Source organism: Onychostruthus taczanowskii, unplaced genomic scaffold, assembly GCF_017590055.1.
Source record: "Onychostruthus taczanowskii isolate IOZ18803 unplaced genomic scaffold, ASM1759005v1 scaffold100, whole genome shotgun sequence".
Classification (NCBI taxonomy): Eukaryota; Metazoa; Chordata; class Aves; order Passeriformes; family Passeridae; genus Onychostruthus; species Onychostruthus taczanowskii.
In genome coordinates, this window is record NW_024496527.1 from 2,144,446 (window position 1) to 2,163,301 (window position 18,856).

General features: G+C 55.6%; 1 long non-coding RNA gene across 1 annotated transcript; it reads left to right on the forward strand.

Annotated features, from left to right (window-relative positions):
- Window positions 1-5,968: 5,968 nt before the first annotated feature.
- Window positions 5,969-14,414, forward strand: LOC121339039. The gene is made up of 3 exons (XR_005953120.1): window positions 5,969-6,087; window positions 12,827-12,944; window positions 14,033-14,414. It is a non-coding gene; the product is annotated as an uncharacterized LOC121339039 (long non-coding RNA).
- The last annotated feature ends 4,442 nt before the right edge of the window (window positions 14,415-18,856 follow it).

The following is an 18,856-nucleotide window of genomic DNA, read 5'->3' on the forward strand; positions in this document are numbered from 1 at the left end:
GACTTCCCCCAGCTGCTGATGGAAGATTTCATCTGCCTCTTCCTCCTGGCTGGGTGGTCTGGAAGGGCTCCCACCAGGATGGAACAGGCTCCTACCAGGATGGAAGAGGGTCCCCCCAGGATGGAACAGGCTCCCACGAGGATGCAAGAGGCTCCCACCAGGATGGAACAGGCTCCTACCAGGATGGAACAGGCTCCCACGAGGATGGAAGAGGCTCCCCCTAGGATGGAAGAGGCTCCCCCTAGGATGGAAGAGGCTCCTACCAGGATGGAACAGGTTCCTACCAGGATGGAACAGGTTCCTACCAGGATGGAACAGGCTCCTACCAGGATGGAAGAGGCTCCCACGAGGATGGAAGAGGCTCCTACCAGGATGGAACGGGCTCCTACCAGGTCCCTCCAGGATGGAAGAGGCTCCCCCCGGGCTCCTACCAGGTCCCTCCAGGATGGAAGAGGCTCCCCCCAGGATGGAAGAGGCTCCCACGAGGATGCAAGAGGCTCCCACCAGGATGGAAGAGGCTCCAACCAGGATCTCTGCCCTGTTGGCCTTCCCCTGATCCTTACCCCATAGCGCTCCACCCTCTCACGCCCATCATGCTTTGACCACCAAAGCCCTTCCTAACACATGAGGCTCCCCCTCACCTCCCTGTCCCTGCCAGTCCCCCCTGAGGGGTTTGTCCCCCGCCACTGCAGCCCCCGTTGTTCCAGTGCTGGCTCTGTGGTGGCAGCCGTCCCCTGGCTGTCCCCTGGCTGTCCCCTGGCTCTCCTGCTGCCTTGTGCTCTCCAGCCCCTCCTGTTTGCTGCCCGCTCTGGGCACTGCAGACACTCTTCATGGGGCATTGATCCCACCACCTGGTTTTGGGGAAAGCCCCCCATTTCATGGTGCCATTCCCAAGTGCACCCATGGTCTCTGATGTGTCTAACCTTTGTGGCTTTGCTGCCACGTGGATCTTCCAGCACTCCAAAGGACCTCAGGCTGGACATCAGCAGGAATTTCTTCCTGGAGAGGGTGCTCAGGAATTGGAATGGGCAGGAGCGCCCATCCCTGGAGGTGTGCCAGGAATTCCTGGAGGTGGCACTCAGAGCTCTGGGCTGGGGACAGGATGGGCATGGGGCACAGCTGGGACTCCCTGGGCTGGGGGGGGGCTTTTCCAGCCCCAGGGATTCCACGGCTGTGATCTCCCCAGCCCTACCCCGCTGGCACTGCTCTGATGCCCAGCTTTATGTCCAGTGAGCCAGCTCAGTGCTGCTTTCACCCCCTGCTCCTTTCCCCATGGTGCATGCACCCGGAATGCCAACACCAGGAATGCCAGCCCAGCTCCCGGGCTGCCTCTGCTGGGCTGGCACGAGGTCACAGCACGGCATTCCCTCAGTCCCATGGAAGCTGGCATTCCCTGGACACAGCTGCAGCTCGGGCAGGGGGAGAGAAATGCTGTGCAGAAATACTGCCCCATCTCAGTCCAATTTCAGATGTCTTGGGTTTGGTTTGGTTTGGTTTCAAAGGTGGAGGGAAATGATGAAGGCAGGATTTGATGGCACAAACACGGTGAGATTTGATGTGTGAACAGCTGGGACCTTCTCTTGGGAATGAGGGCAAGCTCCAAGGGTGTGCTTGGACACTGGAAATAAAGGCAGGTTCTGGATAGGACCAGGGAATGGCTCCCGCTGCCAGAGGGCAGGGGTGAATGGGAGATTGGGAACTGGGAATTGCTGGCTGGGCTGGAATTGCCAGAGCAGCTGTGGCTGCCCCTGCATCCCTGGCAGTGCCCAAGGCCAGGTTGGACACTGGGACACCCTGGGACAGTGGGAGGTGTCCCTGCCATGGCAGGGCTGGCACTGGGTGGGATTTGATGTCCCTCCCAACACAAATCACTCAGTGATTCGGGGGTGGGATTTGCCTCCCAGCCCCGATCCTGGGGTGATGCTTTTCCCAGGTGTGTGGCTGTTCCCAGGTGTGGCCAAGTCACCCTGGCTGTTCCCAGGTCCAGTCATGCCCTCCCAGCTTCTCGTGGCTCTCTGTTGCTGTTTCCCTGTCCCAGGTCACTGCCTGACCTTGTCCCCTCGGTTTCTGTCCCACTGAGTCCTGCAGGGTGGCACGGGAGCCAGGGTGGTGGTGGCTCAGGGGAGAATTAATGCCTCAGGTTTGGCTTTTCTATTTTCACATTCTGAGCTGCTGTATTGTGTAGGGCTGGGCTTCACATCAGGGCATGGTGAGCTCTGGGCACAGAGCAGGGAGACAAAACAATTCCTGCTCCAGCTGGGCACCAAGGACAAATGATCCAAATCTCAGCCCAGGAGCACAAACCCCGTGGGCTGCAGAGAGAAAAACAAGCAGGATGGGAGTGCAGGGGCTGAGCTGGAATTGGACACTGAACTGCAATGTGCACATGGAGCAGAGCTGATCCCAGGGAGAGACCCCGGGAGCGCTCGTGCATTTTGGGACCATTTGGGTTCATCGTGGCGCCAGCCCTGGCTGGGCTCTTGTGCTGCCCAAGGTGGATGCATGGAGGAGATCCTTGGAATCAATCCCTGCTTTATTCTGGAACTCCATCCAGCCTCTGCTCTGGGGCAGCCTGCACAAGGGATCAGGAACGGTGTTAATGGATCATTAATGAGCACAGCCCGAGCCCTGCCTGGAACTGCGACATTGTTCTGCTACCAGGGACTGTGCTCTGCTCTGCTCTGCTCCTGGGGTTCTCTCCTCTGGGCACCCCTTCCAGCACAGGGACCCACACCCACCCTGCTCAGCCCCGTGTTCCTTCTGCTGCAGGAAACGGATCACACCCTGCACAGCAGCAGAAATTGGGATCACACCCTGCACTGGAGCAGAAACTGGGATCACACTCTGCACTGGAGCATTCAGGGGACAGGAGGGTTCACTGCAGGGTTCAGGTGAAAGTTGCTCCTCTGGGAATGCAGGGCAGGAGACTGAGACACACCTCCCTTCCAAAGGCCACCTTGGGTTTTCCTCCTTCCCCCCTTTGTTCTTGGTGATAATGATCCATGATTCCCCTCACCAAAAGACAAATAAAATTACTACAGGAAATAGGTTTGTTTTCCAACTGCAAGGCATCATCTGATATTACATTTGGAAAGTGCTGAAATGTTTATTTTCTTTATTAACAAAACTGCAGACAAGGGTGGCATTTTTTTAAGCTGGGAGAAATTCAATGGCACCTAAGTGGGGGGAAGCAAGGCCCATTTTTCATGATAAAAGAGGAGGATTTTGGAAATCGAGGAGCTGAACCACGACTGATGAGTTTAGGTCAAGTTCCCATCTCTACCAAGGGTTTGTTGTACAGCTCAGATAGTTCAATTTGTGTCTTGCTTTGCCCGTGCCCAGCTTTTCCTTCAGTTTGCAGGTTGGACACTGGGGCTGGAGCAGCCTGGGGCAGGGGAGGGTGTCCCTGCCATGGCAGGGGTGGCACTGGGTGGGGTTTGAGGTCCCTCCTACCCAAAACTTTCTGGGATTCTGTGGTTCTGTGGAAAATGCAGCATGACCAGCCCCAAGAGCCTGCTGCAGGTCTCACTTGCCTTCCATGGTTAAAAAAAGAAAACTAATTATTATCAAAGTAAGGTGACTTCCCTGCAGTATTTCAGGTTTTCCCTCAGAGCTGTCTCTCCAGGAGCCTCTGGTTCGGTGCTTTGTGATCAGAGACAACTTGCAGTATAACAATGTTCCATTTCTCATTATTATTGAAAGCAGAAATCATTTTTTAGACCTCCGCAGCTATTCTTTAACGAGGATAAAAACAAAAAGGAGGTAAAATCTGAGTTTTCTGGAGGCTGGGGGAGCTGTTTGTGAGAAGTTTGGCTGGGAAGAGGCTCCCTCAGAGGAAAGTTCAGAGCAGGAATCTCGAGGAGGGGGCTGGGGTCCCCCTTGGCCCTGCAGCCGTGGCAGTGAAGAGCTGCTGGGTGAATTCCCAGGTTCCTGAGCCCCAGGTTCCAGTGGGTTCTGCATTACCTTGAGATAATGGATGGTGCCAGCACCCAGCCAGGTTTTCAGACTTGAGAGCGGGATACAAATGAAGCATTTTGGGTAGAGGAAGAAATATAGTGTTATATTCCTATTTTGTTCTCATTAGTTCTTTTTTATATAAATAGTAACTGTGCAGGGTGTAATACATCCTCTGCTGTCAGGATTTATCAGGGAAGTGCTCTGGCTGGGCAATTGCTCTGTGAAAAATTAAGGGGTTTGCCTCATTCTATCAACATGTTTTGGTTTCACTGGTGAATAAAAATAGATTTTTAAATAACAGCCACACAAAGTAATAAAACCCAGAACAGAGCCTATTTTCATTCCAGAGGTGGATTCAGCTGGAATAGCTCACAGGGTAATTAATTACTAAGGCCCATTATTACAAATACAACAGAAAAGTCTAATGAATATTGTGGCGATTTTTAATTTCTGTCAGCCAACTGTGAGATGTCAGCCGGCTTTTGCACAGGGTTGTGTGCAGGGGAGGGGATGAAAAAGAGTCCCTTTGCACTCTGGGTGTGCAGCAGCTGTTCCTGGGCATTGTGCACAGCCCCCGTGACTGGGCCCAGAACATTCTGCAGCTTCTTCCCGTTGCTGTCACGTCTGGGGTGGGACGTCCAGTTGGGTCTGATGGTTCCCAGTTCAATCAGGTGTTGGGGGTTTTGGGGTCGTCTCTCCTGGAGGAAGGTTCCAAAGGGATTGTGGATGTGCTGGGGTGATTCTTTCCAAACCATCCCTAGGAGCTGATCTCGCCAAAGGAACGTGCAGAACCCTCCTGGCACATGGAAGTGGTCTGGGGTCAGGCTCCAGGATCCCTAAACCAGAGATCCCAGACTGGTTTGGGGGGAAGGGACCTCAACCCCCACCCAGTGCCACCCCTGCCATGGCAGGGACACCTCCCACTGTCCCAGGGTGTCCCAGTGTCCAACCTGGCCTTGGGCACTGCCAGGGATCCAGGGGCAGCCACAGCTGCTCTGGGAATTCTGTCTCAGCCAGGAATTCCCAATTCCCAATCTCCCATCCATCCCTGCCCTCTGGCAGTGGGAGCCATTCCCAGGGTCCTGTCCCTCCATGCCCTTTCCCCGGGAAAATGTCCAGAAAAGCTCTGAGTTCCTGGGAAATCTGATCCTGTTTAAGATCTGAGTATCTGGGAAATCTGATCCTGTTTAGGGTCTGACTACCTGGGAAATCCGATCCTGTTTCGGGTCGGAGTACCTGGGTAATCTGATCCTGTTTAAGATCTGAGTACCTGGGAAATCTGATCCTGTTTAGGGTCTGACTACCTGGGAAATCCGATCCTGTTTCGGGTCGGAGTACCTGGGTAATCTGATCCTGTTTAAGATCTGAGTACCTGGGAAATCTGATCCTGTTTAGGGTCTGAGTTCCTGGGAAATCTGATCCTCTTTAAGGTCTGAGTACCTGGGAAATCCAATCTTGTTTAAGGTCTGAGTTCCTGGGAAATCCGATCCTGTTTAAGGTCTGAGTTCCTGGGAAATCCGAGCCTGTTTGGCCCCTGTGCTCCCACAGGACCCAGCAGGAGGTGTCCTACAGGGGAGCTCAGCTCTCCGTGAGGCCCCCGAGCCCTGAGGAGGGTTCTGGACGGGGAGCTGGCTGTGACCCTGAGCCCAGCCGGGTGTTTGTGAGGCTCCAGGCTCCCTCCTGGGGACTTTGGGGAGCGCTCAGCAGGGAGCTGATGGAGCAGGGGAGATGAGCAATCAGGGCGGGCAGAGCTGAGCCAGCAGCACCACCTGCCACAGCCCGGGGAGAAGGTGCTATTTCTGGCAGGGGCTTGATTCCAGAGAATGGAGCTGATTTCTGATGAGCACAGGCTGCTCTGACGGGCTGGGGGAGGGAGAGCCTCATCCCCGGGGCTGAGTATCCCGAGGTGTGGCCAGCCCTGCTGACAGGCTCTGTGCCAGGCAGCCTGGGTGGGCAGAGGTGGCAGTGGCTCTGCTTTCACCTGGTTCCAGAGGGAACCTCTGCTGGGGGAGGCAGGGCAGGCTAGATGTGCCCTCAGCTCCTGCTCAGAGACTCCAGGGATTCCCTGGAGCAAAGAAAAGGGACCTTGGCCGATGCTCTTGGACACAGGGACCATTCCCAGCACCTCAGGTGATGTTTTGCTTCAGGCTGGTGGGGTTTGGGCCTTCCTGAGCATCTTGCAGGGATTCCCTGGTGCAGGGGGTGATCAGAGGGATGGAGCACTTCTGCTGTGGGGAAAGGCTGAGGGAATTGTTCAGCTGGGGAGGAGGAGGCTGCAGGGAGAGCTCAGAGCCCCTAGCAGGGCCTGGAGGGGCTCCAGGAGAGCTGGAGAGGGACTGGGGACAAGGATGGAGGGACAGGACACAGGGAATGGCTCCCACTGCCAGAGGGCAGGGATGGATGGGAGATTGGGAACTGGGAATTGCTGGCTGGGCTGGAATTGCCAGAGCAGCTGTGGCTGCCCCTGGATGCCTGGCAGTGCCCAAGGCGAGGTTGGACACTGGGACAGCCTGGGACAGTGGGAGGTGTCCCTGCCATGGCAGGGCTGGGATGGGTGGGGTTTGAGGTTTTTTGGACCCAAAGCACTCCAGGATTCTCTGATTCTGTCCTTCTGGCACTGGGTGGACTGAGGAAGGTGGATTCCCTCCATTCCCACCCAGCAGGGCTCCCAGCCCTGTCACTGCTGCCCCCGGGGCTCTGCTGTGCCCAGCTCTGGTGCTGTCACTGCAGCTCAGTCCCCACCACCCTGGAACTCCCCGGGGCTGTGTCCAGCTCTGTCTGATCACAAAAACTGCCTGAAGATCTGTAGGCAGGGCTCTGGGAAAGGGCAGCAGCAGCTCTTCGGCTGGCGTTTACCAGGGAAGCAGGAGGCAGAGGGTGATTGGGATAATAATGGCCAGGAAGCAGCACCGAGGGCTGCAATTTGTTGTTCCGGGGAGAGAAAGGAAGGAGGGTGATGGCAGAGGTGAGAAAAGGCGATTCCAGCTCAGCCAGGGCAGCAGCAGCAGCAGCAGCAGGATCCTCCCGGGAGAGAGGCAGAGGAGCTGCAGCAGCGCTGCCTGGGCCTGGAGGAGGCTGCAGAGGGAAGGTGGGCACTGCTGAGGGCACGGAGGATGGAAAGAATCCTCCAGACACCCAGAAACATGGACAGATTACTGAGCACGAACATGAAGGAAGAGACTCCTGCCTGCAGAAATAAAGTCAGAGAACAGAAGGCTCAAAATGGGCAAAGAGCATAAAAGACAGGGAGGCATAAATGCATCTGGAATGAGAGGAAGACAAAGGCAGGGCAGGGAAGCAAATGGAGGCTGAGGCCTCATTGTTTCATCCTTCAGGGAAAGGTTAAATGTGAGCAGACACTCTCTGCAATTATCTCAACACGGGGTTAAGGGGAGAGCAGAGATGTCAGCGTGCTCAGGTAAATCAGGTACCTGCCAAGCCCCACTCAGGGTGTGCTCTGGGTTGGGAGAGACCCCCCAAATCAGCCCTGGCAATCAGGCAGGGAGGGCGAGGGACGCGGGAGGGTGCAAAGCCCCCAGGGAAATCTCCAGAGCTGAGGGCAGAGGGAAGGGCTGGGCGGGTCCCAGGAGCAGGATGGAATGATGGGTTTGTGGGCAGGGAGAGGACAGACAGGGCCCGGGGGGATGTTCAGGGACAAATGCAGAGGCAGGGCTGTGCTCTGACAGGGGAAGGGGCTCTGGGGTGAACCTGAGGTGGCAGTCACTGCTCAGACCCCTCAGGGCAGCCCTGGCTCTGTGCCTGTTTCTCATTGCTAAGGAATGCTCCCAGTGACACCAGCCAGCAGGGCAGCCCCGTTGGAGGCACAGAGAGACTTCAGGTAAAGCAGCAAAGCTGGAGAGAGAGGAGAGGTCCCGTCCCAGGTTCTGAAGGGATCGTGGACGTGCTGGGCTGATTCTTTCCAAACCATCCCTAGGAGGTGATCTCCTCAGGAACGTGCAGCTCCCACCCTGGCACATGGAAGTGTTGTGGGGTCAGGCTCCAGGATCCCAAAACCAGAGATCCCAGAAAGGTTTGGATGGGAAGGGACCTCAAATCCCACCCAGTGGTACCCCTGCCATGGCAGGGACCCCTCCCACTGTCCCAGGGTGCTCCAGCCCCAGTGTCCCACCTGGCCTTGGGCACTGCCAGGGATCCAGGGGCAGCCACAGCTGCTCTGGCAATTCCATTCCAGCCCTCCCCACCCTCCCAGGGGAGGATTTCTCCCCGAAATCTGATTTAAACCAACCCACTTTCAGCTTCAAACCAGCCCAGCCCAGTCTGGGGTTCTTGGATGTGCACAGTGAATATTTCTGCAGATGGAGGATCTACAGCTCGTCCAGGACCCCGTGACAAAGCTGTAATCCCACAAATTGCAGGATTTTCTCTTGATCTCAGCCTCCAAATATTTGCAGAGCTGTAGATAATCCCTGCACCTGCTGGTGCCTCTGTGTGCACATCCTGTACCGCTGAAGGGGCTCCTCTGCTCATGGCAATCTGAAAGAAAGAATTCTAAATTTAGAACAGAATGCTACCAACGTGCTCAGTTTAAACTTTACATTTCAAGTTCGTCCAGTCAGTTTGGAAAACTCTGGATTTGGTTAATGGGAAAATCCCAGCTTGGGTCTGTTTATGTTTATGGGATTCCTCCTGCAAACATCCTTTCCTGCAAAGGCTTTGTGGCACCAGAGCTCAGCCAACCCTTTGTGCTGCTGCATTTATTTGGAGCAGCTCCTCCCAGAGCTTCCTAAGCTCTCAATCAAAGGCTGCTGGGAGCAGGGAAATATTCCTGTGCTTTGTTTGGGTGCTCTCCCATAGGACCCCAACAGCAAAACCTTGAGCTGTGTCTTGAATGCCCGTAACCAACAACAGTATTGGGGAAAAATATTCTTATCAAGTCATTTTTTTTCCCCTTTTGCAGCATGTCTTTAATAGAAAAATGGGACATCTGAATGAATTTTATATGTTCCCTGAATTGCTCCAGCCTTTGAAATAGCTCAGCTTGAGGTTTTAGTCAATATGAATGGAGACATTTAAAAAATCTCTGTGCTCTGCTGTCAATAAGAGATGGCAAAAGGCTAAAGAGATGAAAATAGAGAGTGCAGGCAGAGCTGCAGCCAGTGCAGAGCTGCCTCCACAGAGAACAGCCACTGCTAATGGGAATAGAAGCATTGGATAGGAATTTATGGCAGGGTTGATGCTAAAGAAACCCCTTTCTTGCATTCCTTTGAAAATAAATTAGTGGCTAAACCTCACCAAAGCCCAGCCTGGTTTGATTTTTGAAATGTGAAAAAGTTAATTGGAGCATTTTGCTAATACTAATAATAGGAGTGAGTGAGAACCAGTGGAGGAGGGAAGACTCAAGGCTGGAAAAGCCCTGTAAGATCAAGTGTGAGCACCAGATCAGCAACCCCTGGGCCATGGTCAGTACAGCCATGGTCACTGCAGCCATGGTCACCCATGAGCTGTGGTCACTGCAGCCATGGCCATTGCAGCCATGGTCACCCCTGAGCTATGGTCACTGCAGCCATGGTCACTGCAGCCATGGTCACTGCAGCCATGGTCACCACTGAGCCATGGTCACTGCAGCCATGGTCACTGCAGCCATGGTCACCCTGGGCCATGGTCACTGCAGCCATGGTCACTGCAGCCATGGTCAGTACAGCCATGGTCACCCTGAGCTATGGTCACTGCAGCCATGGTCAGTACAGCCATGGTCACTGAGCCATGGTCACCCTGGGCCATGGTCACCCCTGAACCAGCTGGATCAGCTCGTTGGAATTCCACAGGGATGGTGGAGGGTTCGTACCCAGGGCTGGGAGGGAATTCCTGCTGGGGAATTTTCCAGCATCATCCTGGGGTTGTCATTGGAGCTGCAGGAGAAGTTCTGTCACCCTGGGAGGAGAAGTTCTGTCACCCCTGGTGTTTCTGCACCAACAAAACAAAACCTTGGGGGGAGATTTTGGAACCCTGGGGGCTCCCGGAGGATTGGAGGAGTAGGGTGATGCTGGACACACATCAGCAGCACAGGAACATGGGAATGGGGGGAAGAAGTAAAAACGTCTGTTGGGAGGGGTCCTCACGTGGAGAGCCTGGTGCCACGGTCTGCTCATGAGTGTGGGTGACAAGACCGGCTTTGATCTGTGCCATTCGTGTCAGACTCACCCCAGCTGAGAACAATTCTGCACTCCAACCCGTTTGTCAGGGCTGCAGCCCAGCCCTGCTCCCTGGTGTATCCTGTGAGGATGTGGTGTTGGGTACAGCCCTGCTCCCTGGTGTATCCTGTGAGGATGCTGTGCACTGCAGCCCTGCTCCCTGGTGTATCCTGTAAGGATGCTGTGTGTGCTGCAGCCCTGCTCCCTGGTGTATCCTGTGAGGATGCTGTGTTGGGTACAGCCCTGCTCCCTGGTGTATCCTGTGAGGATGCTGTGTTGGGTACAGCCCTGCTCCCTGGTGTATCCTGTGAGGATGCTGTGTTGGGTACAGCCCTGCTCCCTGGTGTATCCTGTGAGGATGCTGTGTGTACATGCCCTGACTCAGCTCTGGGGCTGCCATCCCTGGGAGGCTCTGGAGGCATCAGAGCTGGGAGGGATGAGATCCCTGGCTGGATTAAATCGTGTCAGGCAGGAAATTGGGCAGTGCTTGAGAAAGAGCAGCCTGAGCAGCCTGGGAATGTTCTCCTCTCCCATCAGCCTGAGCAGCCTGGGAATGTTCTCCTCTCCCAGCTCCCTGAGCAGCCTGGGAATGTTCTCCAATCGTGTCAGGCAGGAAATTGGGCAGTGCTTGAGAAAGAGCAGCCTGAGCAGCCTGGGAATGTTCTCCTCTCCCATCTCCCTGAGCAGCCTGGGAATGTTCTCCTCTCGTGTCAGGCAGGAAATCGGGGGGTTCTTCTCTTCTACCAGCCTGAGCAGCCTGGGAATGTTCTCCTCTCCCAGCTCCCTGAGCAGCCTGGGAATGTTCTCTTCTCCCAGCTCCCTGAGCCTGGGAATGTTCTCCTCTCCCAGCTCCCTGAGCCTGGGAATGTTCTCCCCTCCCAGCTCCCTGAGCAGCCAGGGAATGTTCTCCTCTCCCAGCTCCCTGAGCCAGCTGGTCAGATAGGAGCAGAGGTTCCCTGGGTGTCCCGAGGAGCTGGGGCTCTGCTTTGCAAATCAAAATCAAGCACCTCCTTGTGCTCCACAAGCAGCAAATGTTGCTCCTGATCCTTTGGGTGGGCTTTAAAGTGGATTCTGCAGGCTGGTTTGGAAGATGGAGCTTCCCAGCTCCCTGAGCAGCCAGGGAATGTTCTCCTCTCCCAGCTCCCTGAGCCAGCTGGTCAGATAGGAGCAGAGGTTCCCTGGGTGTCCCGAGGAGCTGGGGCTCTGCTTTGCAAATCAAAATCAAGCACCTCCTTGTGCTCCACAAGCAGCAAATGTTGCTCCTGATCCTTTGGGTGGGCTTTAAAGTGGATTCTGCAGGCTGGTTTGGAAGATGGAGCTTTGTTCCCTGCTTCCCTCCCCATCACGCTGGGGTCTGGGGAAGGCTGGAGCTTCAACCTTCCCAGCTGCAGGCAGTGCCTGGTTCGTGTCTGTCACTGCTCACTCCTGCTCTTCCTGCTGCCAGCTGGAATTCCCTGTGGGAAAAACACAACTGGGTGCAACTAAAATGGGAAGGGAAGGATCCGTGACTTAAATGTTGTTATGGAATGAACAGAGACCATTCTTCTGAGGATTTCACAGAATCCCAGAATGGTTTGGGGTGGGAGGGACCTCAAACCCACCCAGTGCCACTCCTGCCATGGCAGGGACACCTCCCACTGTCCCAGGATGTCCCAGTGTCCAGCCTGGCCTTGGGCACTGCCAGGGATCCAGGGGCAGCCACAGCTGCTCTGGCAAAGCCTTGTTTGTCTTTGCTCTTGCCTATCCCACCGAGGTTACCTGCCTGCATTCCTGCCACCTTTTGCATCCTCCTTTCCCCCTCAGGAGCCCATTCCCATGGAAACTTCCTCATCAGTGCAGCTCATCTCAAAGAAATAATTGGCGTGCATCTCAAAGAAATAATTGGCATGAGGAGGATCTATGGAAAATATATTCCTGAGTAATTAGGCAAAAAGCACCTGTTCTTCCTTCAGTGGGCACCAGGCAGTGGATGAGCTCTAATAGTGCTGTTTGCAAATATCAAATAATAATGGGAAGTGTGACAATAATGAAGTAAGTAATCAGAGGAGCTGTTGAGTACAGGTGCCTCCATTTACAGCTCTTTCATCAAAGAGAAAATTAAGCGCTCTCAGAATATTATGGCAAATTGCTGCTGTTCCATGACTGCTAATCAGGTGGAGTGTATAAATGCAACAGGAAAAATCTTCGGCAGCAATTATGGCGCTGGGTGATTAACACACGGAGCACATCCTGGGACAGCAGCGGGCTCCTTTCTCTGCCTGCAGATGGAAATGCTTGTCACAAAGACAGGCAGTGAAACCTGGGGCCACCAGCACCTCTGGGGTTGGGTGATGGGCCAGGGCAGAGAGTTCCAGAATTCCTGGGGCTGGAAGAGACCTCTGGGATCATCATTCCAACCTTCCACCAACCCCACCATTCCCACTGAACTTGGCATGGAGTGTGACCTGAGGGAACGCTGGGGCTGGGCCAGGGGAGGTTTGGGATGGATTTCAGGGAAAGACTCTTCCCCAGAGGGTGGAACCAGCACTGGAACAGCTCCCCAGGGAATGGGCACGGCCCCGAGGCTGCCAGAGCTCCAGGAGCTGCTTCTAGGGATGCCCAGGGTGGGATTGCTGGGGGTGTGGGCAGGGGTGGGGCTGGGATGATCCCTGTGGGTCCCTCCAGCTCAGGATATTCCATGATTCTCTGATTTTACTCAGTTTTCTGACCATTTTCAGGCTGGTGACTCCCTTGCCCTGGGCACCTGTCCCCATGTGCAGCCCCAGGTCCTTGTCCTGTCCCAGGACCCTCTCAGAGCTCAGGCTTCCTCTGCTCAGGGTCAGGATCTCCACCCAGGTGAGTGCTCTCTCGGGGTGGGATGTGTGGCAGACACAGAAATGCCTGACCTTGCTGGCACCCTTCATCAAGCCCCGCGTGTTGTTCCTGCCAGGGCAGGGAAGTACCCTGGATTTAGGTGGCACACAGGCATCCTTTCATTCATGGAATCAAGGCTGGAAAAGACCCCTCAGCCCATCCAGCCACAACCCTTCCCCAGCTCTGCCAAAGCCACCCCTAACCCATGTCCCCACGTGCCACAGCCAGAGGTTTTTGGAACCCTTCCAGGCCCCAGTGGCTCCGTCCGTCCATGGTGTTCCTCAAAGCCTGAGCTTCCTGCTCTCAGGGCTTTTCCTCGGGGCCGTGGCCAAGCCCTCATGCCTGAGAGCAGCCTGGAGCTGTGGCAGTGGGATGGAGGAGGGCTGGGTTTGGCTGTCTCAGGAGGGAGGATAACATAACCCCACTGTAAACCCAGGTGTCTCCATCTGTACCCCTCTGCTCCTTCCCAGTGCTGTGTCTGGCTTTATGAATCTGTCAGGTCCCCTTGCATTTTCTCCTGGGGAGTTTGGGGTTGTGAAGCTGTTCCTGTGCTGACACTTGATGGGTAGATGTGCTGATATCTGCCCACCAGGAAGCACCTGCTGCTGTTTTATTTGCTGTGTCCTGGCCTCTGTGGAACCTCCTGCCATCCCATCCCAGGCCCTGCCTCACACCCAGAGCTCACAGGGAGACACCTGAGCCCAGGAGATGGGATTCCTGCAGGATTGGTTTGGCTTGGAAGTGCCTTAAGGCTCATCCCATCCCAGCCCTGCCAAGGGCAGGGACACCTCCCAGTGCCCCAGGCTGCTCCAGTTCCCACCCAGCCTGGCTTGGATCACAGCCTTGGTTGTGTTCTAAGTGAGGGGGGCACCCAGCTGGCCCCCTGAAAAGGGGGGAGCCTGGGAAAATGACCAGGTACCTCCTGGATATGTGGTGGAAAAGGCAGCTCTGCAGGTCAGCCCCTCCAGTGCTCGAAAAGCCTTTCTGTAAGGGAATTCTCCCTGAGCTGGAGGCCTCTGGGACAGGGATGGATTCCCCTGGCCAGTCCTTCAGTAAGCATCCATCCACAGGGCTGCTCATCCTGCCTTGAGATAGAAACCCTAAACCTTCAGAAATCAGCCCAACCCCTGCACCTGGGGCTGCTCCTCCTGCCTTGGACACAGAAACCCTAAACCTTCAGAAATCAGCGCAAACCCTGCACTGGGAGCTGCTCCTCCTGCCTTGGAGACAGAAAACCTAAACCTTCAGAAATCAGCCCAAACCCTGCACCTGGGGCTGCTCCTCCTGCCTTGGACACAGAAACCCTAAACCTTCAGAAATCAGCCCAAACCCTGCACCTGTGACTGTTCCTCCTGCCTTGGAGACAGAAACCCTAAACCTTCAGAAATCAGCCCAAACCCTGCACCTGGGGCTGCTCCTCCTGCCTTGGACACAGAAACCCTAAACCTTCAGAAATCAGCGCAAACCCTGCACTGGGAGCTGCTCCTCCTGCCTTGGAGACAGAAACCCTAAACCTTCAGAAATCAGCCCAAACCCTGCACCTAGGGCTGCTCCTCCTGCCTTGGAGACAGAAAACCTAAACCTTCAGAAATCAGCCCAAACCCTGCACCTGTGACTGTTCCTCCTGCCTTGGAGACAGAAACCCTAAACCTTCAGAAACCAGCCCAAGCCCTGCAGCGGGGCTGGGAGGCAGGGCTGGCGCTGCTCTGGGTGCTCCAGCCCTTGGCCACCGAGCAGCCCCTGCAGCTCTGGCCCCTCGGGCTGCTCTGCTCAGGCCAGCCTGCCTGGCTGAGCCCAGCTCAGCACAGCAGTGCTGAGAGCGCTTCCCCTTGGCACGCTCTCCGTGCTGCTGCTGCTGCTGATGTCCCTGTGGGGCCACTTGGAGCTGGAAGGGTTGCAGAGCTATATCTTAATTTGCTGCCAGCTGCCAGCAGCGCTGCTCTGACACCCCTCCATCACTGCTGTCCCTCGCCGCCGCTCGCAGGCACTTCAAATGCTTCTGAGCAGATGGAGAGGGAAGGGAAGGATCGGCTTGGATCGTGTTTGCTAGAGCAGGAGGGTGTTTTTCTCTTCAGGGGTTTGAGCCTCTCCAGGAAGATACCGTGGTGACTTCTGCATCTTGGAATCATGGGGTTCTTCAGGCTGGAAAAGCCCCCTCAGACCGTGGAGTCCAACCCTTCCCCAGCCCTGTCCCCTGTGCCCAAGTGTCACATCTGCATGGCTGTTAAATCCCCACAGGGATGGGCACTCCAACCCTCCCTGGGCAGTGCCAAGGCCTGAGCACCCTTTCCATGGGGAAATTCTCACTTCAGGAATTCTCCAGCCCTTTCCAGCTCTCTCAGGAGTTCTCCAGCCCTTCCCAGCTCTCTCAGGAATTCTCCAGCTCCTTCAGGAATTCTCCAGTCCTTCCCAGCTCCATTCCCTTCCCCGGACATGCTCCAGCCCCTCCAGGTCCTTCCAGAGCTGAGGAGCCCCAGACTGGCTCCTGCACTGGAGGTGTGCACTCAGCATTGTCCAGAACAGGGGGGAATTTTTGGATTGCTCAGAATTGTTGCATTTTTCAGGCAGCTCAGGTAAGGCCTGGCCTGGCTGTTCCTGCAGCTCCCTGGGGAACTGGAGGATCCTCTGGCCAGAGCCTGGTGCTGGCACATCCCAGGGGTCTGGGATGGTTCCTGGGAACCCACGGGAAGGCCCTGCTCAAGGGGCAGGGCAGAGCAGCCCACGCAGCCTCACCTGTCCCAGCCAGCCTTGGATGCTGAGGATGCACCTGCAGACACCCAGGGGCAGGAGCAGGGACTTCATCCTGAGCAGAGCTGGTTTGAAGCTGCCCCTATCCCTGGAAAATGGTGACCCCAGCCCCCCCAAACCCAACAGCTCTGCAGCTGGGGCTGTGTGCGTCCAGCCCAGAGGAAACAGGTAAGAAAAGGTGCCTGGGATTACTAACAGGAAACTCCTCCCTGCTTCCAGGGGCAACATTCCTGCTGCTGCACGTCCCTGCTGCCCTGGTGTCCATCACAGCCCTGTCCAGTCCCTGCCCTGTAACTGGGATGGTCTCTGCATGCCCAGGGCTGGGTTCTGGGGCCACGTGGGTCCCTCTGTGTGCCAGAACCTCACTTTGGAGCCAGGGAATCATTCCAGCTCCTCGGTGACTTGGGTACTGTCCCCTCCCCAGGGAACAACTGCTTGGGGGTACTTTCCACTGTCCCAGGGTGTCCCAGCCACAGTGTCCAGCCTGGCCTTGGGCAGTGCCGGGGTCCAGGGGCAGCCACAGCTGCTCTGGGCACCTGTGCCACCCTCATTGTATAAAACCATATCAATGTAAATCTCCTCTCTCAGGTCAAACATCACCCTTTGCTCTACTGCCACAGGCCCTGCTAAAATATTTGTCCCCATCCCTGGATGAGGAGGACAGGAAGAGTTGAGGTGCACAAAACCCATCTTACAGTGGAACACTGAGCAAACTGCATTTATTTACTTTGCCCGATGAGAACAACCCCTGATTTCATCTCTACCTGAGCACTGTCAGGGGAGAAGATGCCTGAAAACAAAGGTCTCTGATTTATCAGACAAAGGTACAACAAGGCCAAGTGCCCAAGAGCAGCAGCCAGACATGCTTGAAATAGAGAAAAAAACAATTTTAGCGTTGAGCAAATCAAACCAGAATATCCAAGGGATAGTTCCTCTCACTGGAAATCCACTCAGGGGCCAGGTGCAATTCCTGTCAGTCTGCACGGAGGGGACAGCCCCAGGCAGGCTCAGCTCCTGCCTCTGAGCTTCTGGAAGCCAAAGGAGGGCAGGGATGGGTGGGAAATTGGGAATTGCTGGCTGAGCTGGAATTCCCAGAGCAGCTGTGGCTGCCCCGGATCCCTGGCAGTGCCCAAGGCCAGGCTGGACACTGGGACACCCTGGGACAATGGGAGATGTCCCTGCCATGGCAGGGGTGGGGTGAGAAGGACTTTAAGGTCCCTTCCATCCATTCTGGGGTTCCATGGGGTCCCCCCAAGGTGGTGTCAGCCATGGGAACACTGCCAAGCCCTTCCCAAAACCCGGGGGCCGTGCTGGAGCCTCAGACCTCCTCCAATAAATACGGATTTTAAACTGAATTGTTTGCCAGAGTTGTTTGTGCATCACAGCATTTCAGCTCCCCTTTTGTTTTTTGCTCCTGGTGAAATCTGAATGCAAACTCTTCATCTTCCCAGGTTTATTTATCTGTTTACTGCTCATTTATTTGCTGCCTTCCCTTCTCCCTTCCCCGCAGCTCCTGGGTGTCGGTGGGAAAGCAGAGATAAGTTAATCTGAACAAAACATGGGAATACTTGAAAAAGTCCTTCCCATCAAATTACAGGGAACAACATTTACTTTTCATCTCTGCTCCACATTTCCGTGTCCCTCTGATCTCTCTCGACATCAGGCACTCCTGCCAGGAAGGATTTGTTGTCCTGGATCAGTGGGCTGCGTTTCCCCAGAGATGCCCAGAACCCAGCAGGATCCTGGAACTGGGCACTGGGTGCTGATCAAAGGCACGAGGAGCAATTCCTGGGAAAAGAACCAGGGGAAGGCAGGGCTTTCCCCCCAGGGCTCTGGCTGGCTGCAACAATCTTGCTGGAATAGTTGAACCTGCTTTTATTTTTAATTTTAAGGATTTTTTTTTGGTCTCCTTAAAACGGTAAATGATGTTTTGTGCTGAAGTTGGGCTGTGCTTTAACACCAGTACGGATTCAGTTCAGTGGCCTCTGGAAATATCCATCGGTTTATTGGCTTGGCCACAGGAGCCCCAGGAAGGGCTCCCCTGCCTCCTGTGGCACCGGGGAGGAGGGACCGCTGTCCCAGAGGTTGTGGCAGTGGCGGCGGTGGCTCTGGTGGTGGCACTGGTGGCCCTGGCCGTGCTGGTGCCAGCAGGGGAGGTGGCAGTGGCAGTGGGGGGCCATGGCAGTGGCACTGGTGGCAGTGGAGGTGGTGACAGTGACGTTGGAGATGGCGGCAGTGGAGGCAGTGGCACTGGTGGTAGAGGTGGCAGTGGTGACAGTGGTGGCGGTCACTGTGGTGGCAATGGTGACAGTGACAGCAGCCATGGTGACAGTGGTGACAATGATGACAAAGATGACAATGGCTGTAACAGTTGTGACAGTGGTGACAGCAGTGACAGTGGCCATGGGGACAGTGGTGACAGTGATGTCAGTGGTGACAATGGAGACAATGATGACAATGATGACACTGATGACAGTCGTGACAGGGTGACAATGACAATAGTGGCAGTGGTGACAGCGGTGACAATGATGATGGTTGTGGCAGTGGCCATGGGGACAATGATGACAGCAGTGGCAGTGGCCATGGGGACAGTGGTGACAATGACAGTGGTGGCAGTGGTGACAATGATGACAGTGGTGGCAGTGGCCATGGTGGCAGCGGTGACAATGATGACACTGGTGGCAGTGGTGGCTATGACAGTGGTGGCAGTGGCAGTGGTGACAATGACAGCGGTGGCAGTGGCCATGGTGGCAGTGGTGACAATGACAGCGGTGGCAGTGGCAGTGGTGGCAGTGGTGACAATGATGACAGTGGTGGCAGTGGCAGTGGTGACAATGATGACAGCGGTGGCAGTGGCCATGGTGGCGGTGGTGACAATGACAGTGGTGGCAGTGGTGACAATGATGATGGCGGTGGCAGTGGCCATGGTGGCGGTGGTGGCAGCGGTGACACGGTGACAGCGGCCGTGCATGCCCCCACGTCTACAGCAGAGGGCAATCACGCGAAGGCAAAGCCGCTCCTCGGCGGGACCCGCGGGACACGGGCGGCTCGCACCCTAATTAATGATTAATTAGCTCTTTAATTGCTGCCGGAGCCGGGATCCCGCGGACCGTCAGAGCAGCAGAGCCCGCGTGCCCGCATCCCGA